A 10315-nucleotide genomic window follows, 5' to 3' on the forward strand; every position below is an offset into this window, starting at 1 on the left:
CCACATGTATTACTAGCAATTGCTTTACAAGTAACACAAATACTGTAGGATTACTGTTTTGTTTTTAAATTTTGTAACGTTCCTACATATCCCCAAGCGATCTAGAAAGATTCAAGATGGCCGTACACGTTAGGCTCCCGAGCGAAGGATCGGCCAGTTGGATTTCGACGCGCCCAATCTTTTTGTTCTAAAGGGAGATAAGCTGCCACCAGAGGGGTTTTGGCAGCAGGCTAGGCCAGGGCTACACCTAGACTTTTTGTAATTGAATTAAACTATTGAGTGTCGGCTGCTGGCCACAAGATTGCAAGCAACTCAACGCATTCATTTGGACTTCAGCTGTAGCGCGATAGTTAAAATCAATTGCAAAAAGTCTAGGTGTAGCCCTGGCCGAAAAGATGAGATCAGCCAATGAACGAGCTTTTGCTGGCTGATCACCGTCCTGTTTACTTGGGCCAACGATCGGGAAACAATCGTGTACGCACGTACCAAGGAGCATTCGCCAAACCGGCCCGTGTACATAGGTCTTTAGTCTGGGTTTAGTTGAGGGTCTGTCCACATCTGTGATGGATGCTCCGTTCGAGGCCTCTTGTCAGATTCCGTCAAAAATACCAGCAACAATAGCGCAGCACTATGACATGTCAGAAGTTTGTTAAACATTTGGTTAGCCTTTAACCCCTTCCCGCCACAGCCCTTTTTCATTTTAGTTTTTTCCTCCCCACCTTCCAAAAGCCATAACGTCTTTATTTTTCCGTCGATTATAGTCCTATAAGGGCTTGATTTTTGCGGGACGAGTTGTAGTTTTTCGTAGCACCATTTATTTTGCCGTATAATGTACTAGGAAACTGGAAAAAATTATTTGTGGGGTATAAAATGAAAAAACAGCGATTCCTCCATGGTTTTTTGCGCACCGTTTTTACGGAATTCACTGTGCAATTAAAACCACATGTTAACTTTATTCTGTGGGTCAATACCATTACGGCAATACCAAATATATATAGTTTTTTCTATATTTTACAAGTAAAAACCTAAGTGTAAAAAAGAAAATTTATTTTGCGTCCCCAAATTCTGAGAGCCATAACTTTTTGCTTTTTCTGTCGATTAAGTGGTATGAGGGCTTATTTTTTGAGGGATAAGCTGTCGTTTTTAATAATACCATTTTGGTGTACATGCGACTGTTTGATCACTTTATTTCATTTTATGTGGGAGATTAGGTGACCAAAAAAGAGACATTCTGGCGTTTACAATTTTTGTTTTTTTTACGGCGTTCACAGTGTGGGTTAAATAATGATATATTGTAATAGTTCAGACTTTTACGGACGCGGCGAAACCAATTATGTTTTTTGTTTTTTTTGCTCTAGGGGGAAAATGGGAAAAGGGGCGTTTTTTGAACTTTGACATTTTTTTTTTAACTCAATTTTACTTTTTTTATTAGTCCCCCTAGGGGACTTCAACCAGCGATCGTTAGATCGCTTGCACGATATACTGCAATACTAATGTATTGCAGTATATCGTGATTCTGACAGGCATCTATTAAGCCCTGCCGGAGGCAAGGCTTAATAGGTGTACAAAGATGGCGGACCTGGGGGCGTTCATTAAGCCCCCAGGCAGCCATAGCAACCATCGTCTCTCCCGCGATTGCGTTGCGGGGGGCGCGATAAGCTGTTAGAGGGGGTCGCCTCCCTCTTTCAGACGATTTAAATGCTGTGGTCGATATTGACCGCAGCATTTAACGAGTTAAACTAGCGGGATCGCGCTCGAGCGCAATGCCGCTAGTTACTCTGAAGTGTCGGCTGTAACATACAGCCGACACCGGCATCGCAGGCAAAGCGGTGGTACAACACAGTGAAAATAAACCCTAGGCCATACTGTCCAGCACCTCAAAGCAAACATGTTCTTACCAGAACTCCTGACTCCCACAGGCTGGTAATGCATGTCTTCCCCAGATCCCTACATGAGTAGATTATACATTTCTTAAAGGCACTCTCACAACTGCCAGCTAATGAGACTCAAAGCAGCCTAAACCCTGGACTGTTCTGAAGAATCTCTTAGGCCAGGGCTACACCTAAACTTTTTTAAATACTACATAATTGATTTTAACTATTGAGTGACAGCTGCAGTCCAAGACTGGATGCAACTTAATGGACTCATTTGGACTTTAGCTGTAGCTCCAGTGGTGTAGCTATAGTGGTCGCCGCGGTCGCAATTGCGACCGGGCTCCGAAGCCAGGGGTGCCCCCCGCACCCTGTCTATTAAAAGTTACTATAGGGACCTATGTAGTAAACTACACAGGCCCCTGTTACTAAAGTAATAGACAGTATACTTACCCTCACGAGCGAAGCAGAGGTCCTGACGCCTTTGAGCGTCATGACATCACAACGTTATCTGCGCCACGCACAACATCATGATGCTGAATGGCGTCAGGACCTCCGATGCTCCCGGAGTGGAAGAGGAGGGTAAGTATAACATTACTGTCTGCTGGGGCACAGTATCTAAGCCTACCATGTGGTAAGCTTAGATACAGGGCCCATCAGACAGTATCACACATGGGCCCTGTATCTAAGCCTACCACATGTGTTACTAATGTGGTTTTTTTGTGTATGTTTTTTTTACATTCAATAAAATGGTTAATGATGATCTTGTGGGGTTTTTTATTTCAATAAAAAATTTTTTTTATGTCTTTGTATTTTTTTAAACTTTATTACTACAGCCTTAGGAATGGCTGCTGGCTGATTGACAACATCCATTACTAAGGCGGGCTTAGTGTTAGCCGTTGCAGAGGCAACCCCATTATTACCCCAGTACCCACCACCACCAGGGGTACCGGGAAGATCCAGTAGCCGAATATCTGTACGAACGGGTGGGCACTGGGGCGGCTGCAGGCTGGTATTATTAGGCTGGAAAAGGCCAGAAACTGTGGCTCTTCCCACCGTGGTAATGCTAGCCTGCTGCTGCTGCGGCTATGTTGTAGCTGGCTGGCTATGAAAAATGTGGGGGGGGGGGCCCATGTCATTTAAAAAAAAATTAAAAAAATTGGATAAAAATATGTAGGTTCCCCCCTATTCTTCATGACCAGCCAGATACAACATAGCAGCACCAGGCTAGCATTACCAGGGCAGGAAGTGCTGTATGGCTTTGGGTAAGTATAGGTTCTTCTTTTTTCCCTGCTGTTTTCCGCAGTGGACATTCCGGCCAAAAAACGGAACCACGATTTGGTGTGGTTTTTTGGCCGGAATTCCCTGCGGGAACCAGGGTGGAAACACTGTGTACTTTTACGCAGTGTATTCGCCCTGTTTAAACATAGTGTCACATAGGGTTCGCGGACTCACTGGGCCATACCGCCTTGGTATGGCAGCTGGCCAACAGGGCGCAGGTCAGAGTCTATAGTTTATATAGGGTACCTGGGGCAGCTCGGACAGTAGCAAGGCAGGAACTAGGCAGCAGGTAGACGTCAGGCGTGGAGAAGCAGGACAGGCGTGGTATACAGCCAAGTACGGCACTTTGATCAGGATACAGGAGCAGGAAACACTAGGGGACCATTTTCAAGACAGACTTGGAAAGCAACAACAAAGCTCAGGCGTGGGAGGATGGGGCTGGGACCTTTTTATAGCCCAGGGTGCTCTGGAGCAATTAGCTCAAATCACCAACATGCGTGCGCTCTGGCTTCTTAAGTCTGGACTGAGCGCACCCTGGTGGTCACTATGGAGCAGGATGGCCGTATGTGCAGACATCTCTTGAGAGAAGGGCGTCGACTGGAAGGAGTTCGTGGTCAGCGACCACGGACATTACACATAGCAATATATTAACATACATGCATACGAACATACCTACAAACATACATTGGTCTTGGTTAAACATGTATGTTTTCAATCGTACTAAGTATGTAACATACATGCATACAAATATACATACATATGAACATACATCCATACACCAGTGCTCATTAATTTGAATAAACCACCAAAAGCCGACTTTTTTGAAACAAAATAAACTAGTTTGTGATGAATATGCAGTTACTGTATTTAAACGAATAAACATGTTTTCTACTCAAACATTGTTTACAAATAAATTAAGCCTTGATTTTTTTTAACCCCTTAGGCGGGATTCACACGACCGGGTCGTTCCCGAGCCCGAGTGTCGGCCGGTAAAATCGGCCATTCTGCCCGGCCGGTTTGCATAAAGTTTTGCATCCGGGCCGGGCAGATCTGGACAGTGACATCAGCGGCAACTCCGCGGGGATTCCGCTCCTTCAAGGAGCTAAAGTGCAGCTAGCACATAGCAGAGCGGGGAGATACCTCCCTGCTCTGCTATAGTGGCATCGCTACAGTAGTAGCAGCCGCAGCGGCAGCAGCTGCTGCTACTAGCGGCGCCGTCGAAGGTGTCGCTGGGCCAGGAAAACAAGCAGGGGAAGGGAGCCAGCGCAGCGCTCCCTTCCACCTGCTGTACACCCCGGCCCTGCCACACAGTGTACAGCGATGCCATTCGTCAGAATGGCATCAACTCCTCCTCCTCACATGCACTCTGCGCTGTGAGGAGGAGGAGATAGAGCGCAAGCGCCGGAAAACCCGGCCATCACTCGGGACACATCCCGGTGATGGCCGTGTATTACCCGGCCCCATAGACTTCTATGGGAGCCGGGCGGCCGGGTACCCGGCCGAAGATAGAGCATGTCCTATTTTTTGACGGCCGGTTTTCCCGGCCGTCAAAAAATCGGTTGTGTGAATAGCCCCATTAGGGGTCTATTATTCCTAATGCAGCCGGGTGCCGGCCGATTTATGAACGGCCGGCACCCGGCCGGGAATCCCTGCCGTGTGAATGAGGCCTTAGTGACCAGCCTATTTTATGCCTATTTTATGCCTCAATGACCAAGCTTTTTGGTAGCTGAGAACAGGGAGATTTAATGGCTACCTGCTCTATTTATTTATTCTGATGCAGCGTCGTAAAAAGGCTATTGCATCGGAATAAAGCCCGTTAGTGGGCGGTCACTAACACGTTAAAGCTTTCCTTCATCACTGTATCCACCCTCAGCAGCGATCACAGCATTGCAAATCCAGGCATTCTGTCGGTCAACTGGTCTATGTCTTCAGCCCCAATTGCACCCCACTTCTCTTGTAGCAACTGCGAAAGGTTATTTTGGCTCGTAACTTGCACATCTCAAAACCATTTTCTTCAGCACTTGTTGTCGTTCTTTTGACTGGGTCATTATCTTGCTATAGTGTGAAAACATAACCAAAGACGGGTGCCGAAAGGGATGGCATGGTGCACGAGCATGTAGCACTTAAGAGTTCGACTCCTTAGAGTTTTAGTAAATCACCAACCACATTATCTCCAAGACATCCCCAGACCATAATGGAACCTTTTCCATGCTTGTCTGTGGGCTGAATGCAAGCAGGAAGCAAGCACTTACCACGATGGACGAACTTTCGCCTCTTGTACCCAAATACCTCAAACTTCGATTGTTCTGTGAAAATCCACGAGTATTCTCGTCCTGTGTGACAGCCAGTGTCCGCGCGCTGTAGTTCACAGCCACAGCCCCGCTCTAACGAAACCGCCATTAGCCCCTTGAATGCCGCGATCAAAGCTGATTGCAGCATTCAAAGTGTATATGAGAAGGGGGGGAAATCCCTGTGACGCGATCGATGGGCAGACAGCCTAGGGTCCATTGAAGGTCCCCAGAGCTGTCTGACCATATTCCCTGTTAGGAGCCCCGGGTCCTGATGGGATTCCGGGAGAGTACTATAAAACTTTTCCTGACCTCTTATCAGACGCTTTGGCCCAAGTGTTTAATGCCTCAGTACAAGCGGGTTCCTTCCCTAAGGAAATGCTGGCAGCTACAATTATTGCATTGCCCAAACCTGGGAAGCCGCCAACATCACCAGGTAATTTTAGACCAATATCCAATATCTGCCGGAGGCAGGGCTTAATAGGTGTACAAAGATGGCGGACCTGAGAGCCTTCATTAGGCACCCAGGCAGCCGTAGCAACCATCGCCCCCCCACGATTGCGTTGCGGGGGGCGCGATATGCTGTTAGAGGGGGTCGCCCTCCTCTTTCTAATGATTTAAATGCTGCGGTCTCTGTTAACCACGGCATTTAACAAGTTAAATTAGCGGGATCGCGCTCGAGTGCGATGCCGCTAGTTACTCTGAGGTGTCGGCTGTAACAAACAGCCGACACCGGCATCGTATGAAGCGGGTTCACTCCGTGAGCCCGCTCCATACTTCCCCTACCTGACTTTGGCGTATGGATACGTCAAATGTCGGGAACGGTTTAAATTTATATGGGCAAATAAAAGAGCTCGTATTTCTAAAGCTTTAATGACTACCCATGTGTCTAGGGGTGGCTTAAGTGTGCCAAATATCTCTCTGTATTACATGGCCGCTGCCCTGGCGGCTGTTAGGTATTGTTGGGACCCGAAGGTTAAAACTCAGTGGAAACAAATAGAGAGTGTCCATAACTTTCGATCAGATATTAAAGCTGCCTTACTGGGTGTTTTAGTAGGTTTGCAAACTGACTTCTGCGCTTTACCTACGACGAGGCATATGATTCAGATATGGAACAAAGCGGTTAAGGTATATAAAGTGTATCAATGTTCCTTAATGAAATGCCCATTAATATACCTTTCCCAATGAATACCTAATTTGGACCTCTCTGTGTGGAGTCAATCAGGCATACAGCAGATATCTGACCTGTTTGATGGGTTGCAAATACGCTCGTTTAAATTCCATATCCCGAATACTCACTTGTTTCTGTTTCTGCAAATTAGGCACTTTCTTCAGAGGGGTTCAGCAGCTCTCCACGCCTCTGGACCGTCTTCAGTGTTCCAAAGATTCTTGGATTCGGATATTACATCGCTGAAAGGTTTGGCCTCAGCTGACTTGTCCTTAAACACCAACAGCTCATTTCTCAAATTGAAATACATGTCTCAGTGGGAGATGGATATGGGTCGGGAATTCTCGGAGGAGGACTGGAGGGCTGCTTTGCATCACTCACATATGATATCCAAATGTGTCAATCATAGAGAAGCCGTTAGGAAAACTCAGTTTCGCTGGTATCTCACACCTGTGCGTCTACAACATATGCAATCCGGGGCTTCTCCTTTGTGTTGGAGGGAATGTGGAGCAAGGGGCACATTATTTCATTTATGGTGGACATGTAAACCAGTCTACCCATTCTGGAAGCGTATTTTCCGCTACATATCCGAATTAATGGGAGCAGAACTTTTAACTTCCCCTGCATTGGCTTTATTGGATATGAAGATGGATAAGATCCCTTTAGAATATAGGTGGCCACTAAGCCATATTCTTATCGCTTCCAGAATCCATATAGCCAAGAGATGGAAAACAACTGAGGCTTTGAATCTCTCGAGGTGCTAACCCGTGTTTATCTTCACTTCTATTACGAATTGCACTTTGCTACATCTAAAGGTTATAGGCAGAAACGTTTGTCTCAATGGGCCCCTTGGACGGAGTTACCTCATGTTCAACTTCTGCTCCGTAAGAACTCTGTCACTCTGTGACATATGAGGGCCTTCTATTAATGTATCTGTGCTAACTCATACATGGTTTTCGTATTCTGTACCATCCTGTTAATTTTTGGCATCTATGTACAATTGCTTGGATTTATCACCACCACTCTTTGTATGTCTGTTTTTAAGTTTGTTTGTCTGTTAATACGTCAGTATGTCAACGTCCGAGACACGTTTCTGATATCTAAATGTGCAAGCTTTTTCTGTGTTCTGTATACAACACTGTGAGACTGTATCATTGGGATATTGTATACTTCTGTATTTTACTTTTTGAAAAATAAAAACCAATTGAATTTCATATTCCCTGTTAGGGCATACTGAGGTATGCCCTAACAACTGCTTGTGTACAATTAGTACACAGTCTAATGTACTGGCATATAGATATATACTGTATTTTTCAGACTATAAGACACAGTTTTTAGCAAGAATAAATCTTGCTAAAAAGTCCCTGTATCTTATAGTCGGCAGTCAAGGGTAGCACCGGTCCCCCTGACCACTTCTTACTTAGCCCCTTCCCGAACCATGATGTGCCAGCACATCATGGAGCAGGGAGGGGATGATGTATGGAGCGGCCTCACACGCTGAGGCCGCTCCATAGACTGCAGATGTCAGCTGTGTTTCACAGCTGACATGCTGCTCTAATGGCCAGGAACAGCAATGGTGCGGTTCCTGGCCGTTTAGTTAAAGGCATGGTGTTGCCCGAAAAACATGTTGTTTTTTTTTTAATTAAACATTTAGTGTGTGGGTGATTAAACATTGTTCAAATTTTTTTTATTTTTTTCACGAGTCAGGAAATATTATAAATTATTTCTAATTTATAATACTACCCATTTTTGGTCACTAGATGGAGCTATTTCCCAAAATTGCAGCATTGCAACATTGGGTTAAAAGCTCTCGCTCTAGTGAGCTCTCAGCATCCCCCCCTCCTTTATCCTGGCTAGTGCCGGGATAAACGAGGGGTTTGAACGGTGTAACCTCCTACACTGTGTGTCGCCATTTTTTGAGCTAACACACAGCGTAGTAGGTTTACATACAGTAGTAAACACACACAAACACGAACATACATTGAAATCTCTTACCTGCTCCTGCCGCCGCGGCTCCCTCCGGCCCGTCCGCTCCGTTTGCTGCCGCTGTTCCATGTGCACAAGTCCGGAAGCCGCGACCGGAAGTAGTAATATTACTGTCCGGCCGCGACTTCCGGTCCACAGGAAAATGGCGCCGGACGGCGCCAATTTCGAATAGGACTGTGTGGGAGCGGCGCATGCGCAGTTCCCACACAGACGCCGTACACGGCAGTCAATGGGACGGGAGCCGTTCGCAGTCCCTATGGGACTGTGGCTGCCGTATTCCATGTCTGTGTGTGTCGTTAATCGACACACACAGAAATGGAACAAAAAATGGCAGCCCCCATAGGGAAGAAAAAGTGTAAAAATAAGAAAAAGTAAAACACAAACACACAAATGAATAAAAACGTTTTTATTAAAGCACTAACATCTTTAACATATAAAAAAATTATTTGCCATGACACTGTTCCTTTAAATGCAGTGGTCAATAGCGACTGCGGCATTTATAGGGGTCTTCCCATGAAGGACATTTATGACATCTCCACAGGAGATGTCATAAATGTCAGATAAATGCGGGTCCCACCTCTGGGACCCGCACCTATCTCTAGAACGGTTCCCCCTAAACTCCAATGATCGCTGGTCCAAGTCCCCTAGGGGAACTAATGAAATGTGTAAAACAAAAAAAAGTTAGATAAATTCTCAGGAGTGTAAACATTTTTTTTTTTAAATGTTAAAAAAAACAAAAATCCCCTTTTCCCATTTTTTCCCAAGCACAATGTAAAAATAAAAAAAATTGGTATAGCTGCGTCCATAAAAGTCAGAAACTATTACAATAAAGCATTGTTTTGACTCACACTGTGAACGGCGTAAACATTTTTTTATTTAAAACCCCAGAATCGTTGTATTTTGGTCACCATAGCGTTAAAAAGAATGAAATAAAGTGATAAAAAAAATCGTATGTACCAAAAAAATGGTGGTAATAAAATCTACAGCTCGTCCTGCAAAAAATAAGCCCTTACACCGCTCAAACGATGAAAAAATATAAGTTATGGCTCTCAGAATGTAGTGAAACCAAACAAATTGTTTTTTCTTTGTAAAATATGATTTTTTTTCCCTATTTTCTGTTGTCTAAAACCTGGGTGCGTCTTCTAGTCCGAAAAATACAGTTCCAAAACATGAAATAATATACGCATATTTGGTATCGCCACATCTGTAACAACCTGTACAAATAAATGTATAACATTATTTCTGATTGGTGTATGGTGTAAAAAAAAAAAAGAAAACTGCAGCGGAACTGCTTTTTTTTCTACATTTTTGCCAAAATAAAAATTTATTTAAATTAAACGATAATGTAAATGTAACAAAAATTGGTACCATCATAAAGTACAACTTGTCCCGCAAAAAACGAAGTCTCATACAGCTACGTCGGACCAAAAATGAAAAAGTTGTGTGCCGGGATGCAAAGAGGGAAATGTAAAACAATTGTTCTATTCTCAAGGCCAAAATTTACCCGGTCCTTAAGGGGTTAAACATACTTTTTGCAATGACATGGGGTATGTTTTGGGGCATTACCTTTCTGTAGTGTAAAACCATAACCAATAAGATGGTGCAGGAAAGGATGGCATGGTGCACGAGGATTAGTGGTAGTACTTGGAGTCTATGATTTTTAGTAAGTCACCAGCCGCACCTTCTCCAAAACATTCCTAGGCCATAATGGAACCTCCTCC

This window comes from Rhinoderma darwinii, chromosome 1 (assembly GCF_050947455.1).
Source record: "Rhinoderma darwinii isolate aRhiDar2 chromosome 1, aRhiDar2.hap1, whole genome shotgun sequence".
Classification (NCBI taxonomy): domain Eukaryota; kingdom Metazoa; phylum Chordata; class Amphibia; order Anura; family Rhinodermatidae; genus Rhinoderma; species Rhinoderma darwinii.